Source organism: Peromyscus maniculatus, chromosome 9 (assembly GCF_049852395.1).
Source record: "Peromyscus maniculatus bairdii isolate BWxNUB_F1_BW_parent chromosome 9, HU_Pman_BW_mat_3.1, whole genome shotgun sequence".
Taxonomy (NCBI): domain Eukaryota; kingdom Metazoa; phylum Chordata; class Mammalia; order Rodentia; family Cricetidae; genus Peromyscus; species Peromyscus maniculatus.
In genome coordinates this window covers 77,329,091-77,338,354 of record NC_134860.1, presented here as the reverse complement: position 1 = coordinate 77,338,354, position 9,264 = coordinate 77,329,091, and the positions used below count along the sequence as shown (strand labels likewise).

General features: G+C 47.0%; 1 long non-coding RNA gene across 1 annotated transcript; it reads right to left on the bottom strand.

Annotated features, from left to right (window-relative positions):
* Positions 1-793: 793 nt before the first annotated feature.
* Positions 794-7,580, bottom strand: LOC143267442 (uncharacterized). Its single transcript, XR_013042557.1, has 3 exons — positions 3,407-7,580; positions 2,098-3,172; positions 794-1,249 (listed from the first exon to the last, which is right to left on the bottom strand). It is a non-coding gene; the product is annotated as an uncharacterized LOC143267442 (long non-coding RNA).
* Positions 7,581-9,264: the final 1,684 nt, after the last annotated feature.

Genomic DNA, 9,264 nt, shown 5'->3' with positions numbered 1-9,264 from the left:
GTAAAGAAAGGCATTCAATGGTCTCAGCTGGTGGAAGCAGAGTCAGTCAATATGTAGAGAATGGCTAGGATCCTGCCCGGCTTCTAGAAAGGGAGAGAACAAATTTAATCGCCGTCGAATTGTTAGGTTAAAAACAGTAAGATTCCCTCTCTTAGGAATGCAGAAGACACAGAGAAAAGACGGGAGATACAGGCACACACACACACACACACACACACACACACAAAATATACTTCCTGGGTGGAAAGTGACTTCCTGAATCTCCCTGAGGGCTGTCCGTCCTCCTAGCCCAGGGATCAGGTTTCACCTTGAGCCCTGTGAGATAACATCACTGTGGAGCCAGGCCTTAGGTTAACAGGGCTGTGTTAGTCTCTGCATAGATCTCAAGTCACCAGAACAATTTAACTTGCTTTCTGCGACGACATACAGACACTGGAGCAGTGGTTCTCAACCTGTGGGTCGCACCCCCTTTGAGGTCAAATGACCCTTATACAGGAGTCACCTAAAATCATCAGAAAACACAGATATTTATATTAGGATTCATAACTGGCAAAATTACAGTTCTGAAGTCACAATGAAAATAACTATGTTTTGGGGGGGGGGTCACCACAACACGAGGAACTGTCTTAAAGAGTTGCAGCATTAGGAAGGTTGAGAACCACTGTCCCAGCGTGAGAAGCAGTGTCTAAAGGGGACTCCCCTTGTTAGAAGAACACAGAGCTCCAGCCTGGGACTTCCAGCCGAGAATGTGGTAGTGGTGGGTCCCGGCCCCCCCTCCCCGCGCCCCCCGCCTCTTTCAGGATGGGGAAGGGTGCTGGCTGCTCACTAGCCGCACCTTCCTGTCCTGTCAGGGTCTGGCTTGTGGTTCGCTGTTTGCTGACATCAGTGCCGTCTGGGGGTTGAAATGAATGGCTGAATGGCGAGGCTCCTCTTACCTTCAGGGACACCTGGGCCATGAATTGTTGCTCTGGTGGGAGAAGATGGCGGGAGGGGACTGGTCAGAGGAGATGTTGGCTGCTCCCAAGCTGTCACCTTTGGGAATCTTCTTCCCTGTGTCTGTTTATGATTCTCTCATCTCTGGCTTCCGGCCCCTTCCTGTTGGTGGGAACTCACACCTCTGGGCCAGCCTGGTGATCTCTCTCCTCTCTGCCACATTCCACCGAGTGGCTTTGCTTTGGGAGGGCTCTGGGGTTAGATTTCAGTCTATGAACGATAGTATCACCATCGACTAAAGTCAAACCTGAAAATACTTGTGGAAGAAAGGAAACGATGCCTGGGATTGGTTCCTGTTCCCAACTTAGATGGTCTTTTAATAATAATAATAATAATAATAATAATAATAATAATAATAATAAAACAAACCCAGAGTCAGAGGTGAAAGCTGAGAGATCAGAGAAGCAGAACAGCCAGCTACTAGTTCTTACCTCTACCAAACCCTCAGCCTAAAGAGAGTGAGTTCCTGTTTCCTCATGCCTTATGTACCTTCCTCTGCCCAGCCATATTACTTCCTGGGATTAAAGGCCTGTGTGATTCCCAAGCAAAGGCATGAGATCTCAAGTGCTGGGAGTAAGGGTATGTGGCACCACTGCCTGGTTCTGTGTCTAATCTAGTGGCTGGCTCTGTCATCGGATCCTCAGGCAAGTTTATTAAGGTACACAATATATCGCCACAATTAGCTAAAGAATGTTCTAGAGTGTGGGTGTGAGTAGAAAGAGGGGAGATGACAGAATCAGGTGTGTTGAGATAGATCCCTGGATGACACTCTGTAGGTGTTTGTCAATCTCTGTGAACATTTGGAAATCATGCTTGGCTTTCAAAAGCCAAGCCGCTGGGAGCCACTACACTGAGTGAAGGGGATCTTTGCTCTCTTTTGGAGGGAGACTGAGCACAGGCCTGGTTTACAAGGTGAAGGTTTTTTTGTTTTTTGTTTTCTGAGACAGGATTTTTCTGTGTCACAGCATTGGCTGTACTGGAACTCTCTCTGTAGATCAGGCTGGCCTCAAACTCACAGAGCTCCGCGCCTGTCTCTGCCTCCTGAGTGCTGAGGTTAAAGCCACTGCCTGGCAGAAGGGGAGGTTTTAGTGTCCTCCTGCTTACTTGGAAGGTTGGAGCTCCCACCTGAGGCTGGGCTGGGAGGTGGCAGGTATGTGAAGTTGGAACAACAGGGGAGATGCGTTTGTTAGGATGTGCTGGCAGGTGAAGATGAGGTGCAAGGCATCCCTGAGAGCTGTCGGAAGCTGTGGGGTGACCCTGAGGAGTTCCTCATGCACTCCAGTTAGCCTGTTTGATGTGCCACACAAACATTTGTGAGTGCACAGGACACAGGGCTCAGAGAGACATCAAATCAACATGAAATCATGGTACTTGAAAAGCAAACAAGCATGCCAGGTCCCCTCTACCTGCTCAGCCGGGTCAGCCAGGCTGCCGGCCCTCAGAGCGACTGTCTAGCCCACTACTCACTTCTCTCACCCTGGGGACATGATCCTCCTTTGGGTTTAGGGCTCACCACCTCATCTTCAGCTCAGCATGGTCCTCACACAGCCTCCGGGCCTGAATATGGGCTCAGCCTTGACAAATCTCTCACAGTCTCTGGCTTCAAGCATCAAGCCAGGGACTTCTGGTGTCTGTCACATCTACGAGGTTTGGCAGGTTTGGCGGCAACTCCTTCCTCCTGTGAAGACATTAAGTCTCTGCATCAGAATACAGAGGAGCTCCACACTGCTACTGTCACGAAGAGGTGGAGCTTAATCCTCTCCCCTTGATGTAGAGGCAACAGGGGAGTAGCAGAGGAAACCAGACCAGGCCAGCTCCCTGCAAAGTCTTGGAAAGAAACCTGAGGATCCACAAGAAGTCCTGTTCACCCTCAGCCTGTTCACCTTCAGAAACCATGTGGAAAAGCTGATTGGGCAACAGAGGTCTTAGGGTTGTGTCAGATGCAGGCCAGCGGTCCTTGGGCCCTAGGAGAGAGAGAGATTCCTGGAGACTCCTGTTGGGGGATCTTGTCTGCAGTCCTATGAGAAAACCCCAAGAGCCACCCAAGTGAGTTTCAGCAACTCACAGAACCGTGGGAGCAACAGACATTTGTTGGCTTCTGACATTAAGTTTGAGGTAGTTTGTTTGGCAGCACTGTTCTGGGGAAATCTTCTGTTGCTTCTAGCTAATGGAAAGGCCCCTACAATTAAAAAAACAAAAACAAACAAACAAACAAAAACCCTCCTCCTGTAGCTAGAGTTTTCCTGCCTTGCCCACAGTCAGGACAAATCTCTCTCACCTGCCAGTCCCACAGCCCCTCAGACCCAACCAAGTAAACACAGAGACTTATATTGGTTACAAACTGTATGGCCATGGCAGGCTTCTTGCTAACTGTTCTTATAGCTTAAATTAATCCATTTCCATAAATCTATACCTTGCCACGTGGCTCGTGGCTTACTGGCATCTTCACATTCTGCTTGTCCTGGTGGCTGGCAGGCAGTGACTCCTTCTACCTTCCTGTTCTTTCTTTTCTCCTCTCTGTTAGTCCCGCTTATACTTCCTGCCTAGCCACGGGCCAATCAGTGTTTTATTTATTGACCAATCAGAGCAACACATTTGCCATACAGAACATCCCACAGCATCCTCCGCTTTTTGTTCATCAACCAGGGCTCCCCAAAGGTCCTCTCTATACAGAAAGAGGAGGGAAACACTGCCATCACTTAAAGATGTGTCAGACCCCCAAACTGCAACTTTTGTTCCTTTCCCATGTGGTTGCTGATGTAGACAGGAAAGGAGAAATCATCCTGTATCCTTGGAGGCCCCTGCGACCTCATCATCAACAATGAGGAGGTATCAGAGATCTCTCTCTCTCTCTCTCTGAGACCAGTCCTGGGCCATCCTCCTAATCACCTGGAACCAGTCCTGGACCCTCCTTCCGATGTGCACAGCACTTTACAGTCCCTCACCCAGCTGGATGCTGAAGCTAGACTTGTCTCTACCTGATCAGGGACTTTGGACCAGCTGGTCCTTTTACTCATCCTTCTGGCCCTGCAGGAAGGAGGTCTCTGCTGGGTGGAAATAAGAGATGTCTCATTTCCATCAAATGATGGTCCAAAGGGCAGATGAGGGGACCACAAAAGGGCGGATAAAATAGGGCATCCACATGTGTCCGCATCTCCTCATATCCTTCATAAATCCATGAGGAAATGAGGTTACACAGATGCCTCATGGGCACGCAAATGTCATAGTGACATCATGGCTTGACCCAGGCCCACAGTTCTGCAAGGAGCAAACATTTCTCATATCTTAATTGAATCAAGGTATTTGGATTCTACCCACCAAGTGCCTGGGGAGTGGAGTGATGGAGGAAGAGGTCGCAGCCACAGCAGGTCTGGAGGTAGCTCCTGAAGTGGATGGTTATGTCTTCTGGACATGTCCTGACTACCCTGCGGGCGTTAACTGGGAGCCCAGGATGCTGCATCACAGGCATAGAAACTGAACCGTCTGCCTGTACAATTTGCCTCGGAAGACCTGTTATTCTGTCCCCTCTGGTTCCTGGCCACCACCCCACCACACCAGGAAAGGACCATTCAGTCACCTGAACACTTGGTTCAGCCTGTACACTCACCTCTTTACTACATTCTGCACACCGGAGAGACCCAGAGCTTGGCCAGATTGTTTTGTCTTTTAAAGTCTTTGAAATACATGTTTCGTTGTTAAAGCTGGAGATGGAGAGGCAGGAAGCAAGGCTGGGTGGACTAGCAATGTTTCCTAGGAGACTTTGATTTGATTTCAGTTCTGCGCAGAATGCCTTGCAGCCCTGTCTGCTTCATTGGCAGGGAGAGAGATGTCTGAGCTCTCCCGAGGTGCCCAACCCTTTGATAAGTGAAGCTGGAATGGTCAAACCTCAGGAGGGAAACAAATACCAAGAAGTATGTGTTGATCCAAAGTAGTAGTTTTCCACCGTGGGTGATGACTCGGATGCCTTAGAAACCACTAGAGAAATGTAGAAGAACCATGTATGGGGCGGGACTATAGCTCAGTGGTTGAACACTTGTGTGGCATGTGTGAGGTTGGCAGTTCAATCCCAAGCACTGGAACAAAAACCCCCATATACACAAAAACAACGATATCCTTGCTTTGGATATTTTTCACTTAAGTAACTCATGATGTCAGCAGCTTATGGGAACCAAATATGTAATATAAATTAAAGCAAGTGGCTCAAATAAAAATGGGATGCCTACTGAGATGGGGTGTCAGCTTTAGATATGTAACTGATGAGACACTGGCAAGATAACACGTGAGCCATTTAAACAGAGCCGCCGTGAACACAGCTGATGGATTATTTTCTTAAACGTTTGTTTGTTTAAGGATTTATTTTTAGTTATGTGTGTGGTTATGTGGACACGAGCGTTAGTACCCAAGGAAGCCAGAAGAAAGTATTGGATCTCCTGGAGGTGGAGTCGTAATCAGTTGTGAGCTGCCCAACATGGGTGCCGGGAGCTGAACTCTGGTCCTCTGTGGGAACTTTTAACTTTGCAGTCCTTGTTATCAACTCACTTAAATGCTCAAAAAAAAATCCATAGATGGCAACTCCACAAGGAATAAAATGGAGGAAAACCAAAAAGTCCTCCAGACCTGTCTGTCTTGGCCACATGTTCTGGTTCATTGGCCTGATGTGTGACCTGAACAGAAGCACCCCGTGTGTTCTAACATGATTCCAATGACCTTGACAAGGTCTGCTGTCCCTTCTCTGGTGCCCCCCCCCCGATTGTGCCCACCAGCCCCGTTCAACAGAGCCTGTTGGGTGGTAACTTGGGGTCTGCTCAGGGTGTGGCCTCTGGTCACCACTGAGGCTTGTGACATTCCTGCAGTTCCCAGTTTTCCAGTGTGGCTGCAGAGACTTTTATCTGGACATGGCCAGGAGGCTTCTCACCCCCAACCACAGAGAGCAAAGGGGAAAACCTGTGGCTATTTAGAGACGACTGAGGAAACCTCTGTGGCGGGAGCCAGGCCACGGCCCGTGCTGTGTGGTGGAGGAGCGGGTCTTGGAGGCCGGAGATACGGGCTCGAACCTCCCTTCCTACTCTTCCTGATCGGCTCTCCCCTCTCGGCTAAACGGCAGCAACTCCGAGCAGCCAGAGTCCTGGCGTCACCTTCCATCGTTGATTCTCTTACACGCAGCACACCGACTCCATTAGCCAACGGGCCCCACTTTCAGAACACACCTAGATCCCCGGCCCGATTCTCACCTTTGCCGCCATCTTAGGTCCGATTTACTGACATCCCGTCTGTCTTAGGCCAACCTTGGCCTTCCAAAGCATGTTTTGTATTTTTAATTATTTCATTTTTTATGTTATAATTACATCATTTCCCACTTCCCTTTCCTCTTCCTAAACTCTCCCATAGACCCTTGTTCTCCTTTAAATTCATGACCTCCTTTTCTCATCTACATATACACACATATTTATTCCTAAACGCATAAATGTAACCTGTTTAGTCTATGTTACTTGCATGTATGTTTTCAGGGTTGACCATTTGGTACGAATAACCAATCTGCATGCTCCTTCCCCAGGAATACTATTTCTCCAGATTGAAGCATTCTTTAGTTCCTATTGTTCTGTGGGGAGGGTTGTGGTCTCATGGTCTTTGCCCCTCAACACTCCCACCCCATTCCACTTTAGCATGTCTGTTGCTGGTGTCCTTGTTTGGCTCATGTTTAGGCAGTCGTGCTGATGAGACTTCATGGTTTTTTGACATTCCTAGGGGATACAATGTCACCACCAAGTCCCTGATCCTCTGGCCCTTACGGTCTTTCTGCCCCATCTTCTCCAACGGTCCCTGAGCCCTGGTCGCAGGAGCTGGAGATGTATCTGATGGGACTGGGCTCCACAACGATGCATTTGGATTGGTTGTGGTTTTCTGTAATGGTTTCTGTCTGTTGCAAAGAGAAGTTTCCTTGATGAGGGGTGAGGCCTGCACTTATCTGCGGTTATAAGAACAAGTACTTAGAATGTAGTTAGGCATTATGCTGGCTGCTTTAGTAAAGTGGTGGTTATAGATCCTCTTCTGAGCTCCATGACTTCACCAGCCCTGGGTAGCTGGTTAGGTTTCTAATAACAGGCATGGGTTCCCTCCTGTAGAGTGGGTCTAAGGCATGTTCTTAACCTAGCAAGAGCATAAGCAGAAAACGGTCAGATTCATTGCTTTTCTAACCTTGGAAATCAAACAAAGACTTTTAGAAATCTGGAAGGTGTTTATTAAAAATAACAACAAATGTCCATATTCCAGTTAGAGCTGTGAGCTTCATAATGTTTGCTGGAAGTGGACCAGTTGAGTGTGGCCTGGTGGATCACAGCTAATTAACAGACTGAGGCAAGAGGATCATAAGTTCAAGGCCCGCTGGGGCTCTAGAGAAAGTTCAAGGACAGCTGAGGTAGATTATGGAGACTCTGTCCCCAGCCTTTTTAAAGTAAAAACAGGCCAGGTGTGGTAATACATACCTTTAATCCAAGGACTTAGGAGGCAGAGTCAGGTGGATCTCTGTGCGTTTAAGGTCAACCTGGTCTACATAGCAAGTTCCAGGATGGCTAGAACTACATCTTGGAAAAACAAACAAACAAATGCCCAAAACACTATGAAGAGAGTGAAAATACAAGCTGGATAAAGTGATTTACACCTGTAATACTATGGTGATTTGAAAGAAAATGGCCCCAGAGGGAGTGGCACTATTAGGAAGTGTGGCCTTGTTGGAGTAGGTGTGACCTTGTTGGAGGAAGTGTGTCACTGTGGGGGCCGGCTTTGAGGTCTCCTTTGCTCAAGCTACCTTCAGTGTGGTAGACAGTTCACTTTCTGTTGCCTGTGGATCAAGATGTAGAACTCTCAGCTCCTTCTCCAGCACCATGTCTGCCTGCATGCTTCCATGTCCCACCATGATGATAATGGACTAAACCTCGGAAACTGTAAGGCACCCCAATTAAATGTTTTCCTTTATAAGAGTTGCTGCAGTCATGGTGTCTCTTCACAGCAATAGGAAACCCTAACTAAGACAAATAACCATCATGCAGGAGATTGAGGCAGGAGGATTGCTGTAAGTTCAAGGGCAACCTGGGCTACAATAATGAGTTTCAGGTCAACTTTGGCTATAGTGTGAGCTCCTGTCTACATCAAAAAAAATGTGAAAACACAACCCACAGAATGGGAGAAATATTTGCAAGTCATTTATAATGGTCTAGTATCAAGATTGTGCATAGAATTCTTACAACTTAGTGACAGACACATAACAAATTAGATACAGGAAAGTATGTTAACAGGCATTTCTCCAAAGAAAAATACACTCCTGTGTCTATGTTGCTGGGAATTATAATACCCAGGACTAGCTATATGCCAAGCAAGTCCTTACCATTGAGTCATACTCTCAGCTCTAAAGAGAAATACAAATGGCCAATAGGCATTTGAAAAGATACTCAGTGTTAGTAGCCATTAGGGAAATAGCCAATTAAAATGACAGCGCAATACCACTGGGCACCCACTGGCATGACTGTAGCAAACTAGACAGAGAGCTCGTTGACAAGGGTCAAAGAGACTGAAGCCTCCGACCACTGGGAGGAACGTAGGGTGGTACGACTCCTTTGGAGAACAGCTGGCTAGTTCCTGAAAACATTAAACAGTCATCCTCTGACCCAGAAATTCCTCTCCTACTTCTATACCCAAGATAACTGAAAACACATGGTCACATAAGCTTATACACAGATGTTCTTTGTATTAGTCAAAGATCCATCCCTGTAAGAGTGGGTAAACAAAATGTGATACTTTCGTTCAATTAAATATTACTTGCCCATAAAAAAGAATAATAAATACAACACAAATGATCTGAAAACATTATGGAAGATGAAAGCAGCTTATGTTGTATGAAGTCATTTATATGAAATGTCCAGACAGGGAAATCCACAGACAGTGGACCTGTGGTTGCCGGGGAAGGGGGAGGAAGCAATGGAAAGAGATTCCTAGGCAGTATGGAGTTTCCATTGGAGACAATAAGAATACTCTGGAATTAGACAGTGGTGATGTTTACACAATTTTTTGAATATATATCAAACCACTGTATATACTTTCAAAGAATGAATATTATGGCGTTTCAACAAAGAATATGAAGGAAAAACTTCCCCGTGACATAAAACTAGTTAATATAGCAGTTATGAATTGAATTTGGTGCCCACCAGCTTAAGGGCGTGTCATTAAGGCTCCTGAGCCTTGTTAGGCAGCATGGGTCCCTGGGAACTGTCTCAGGTA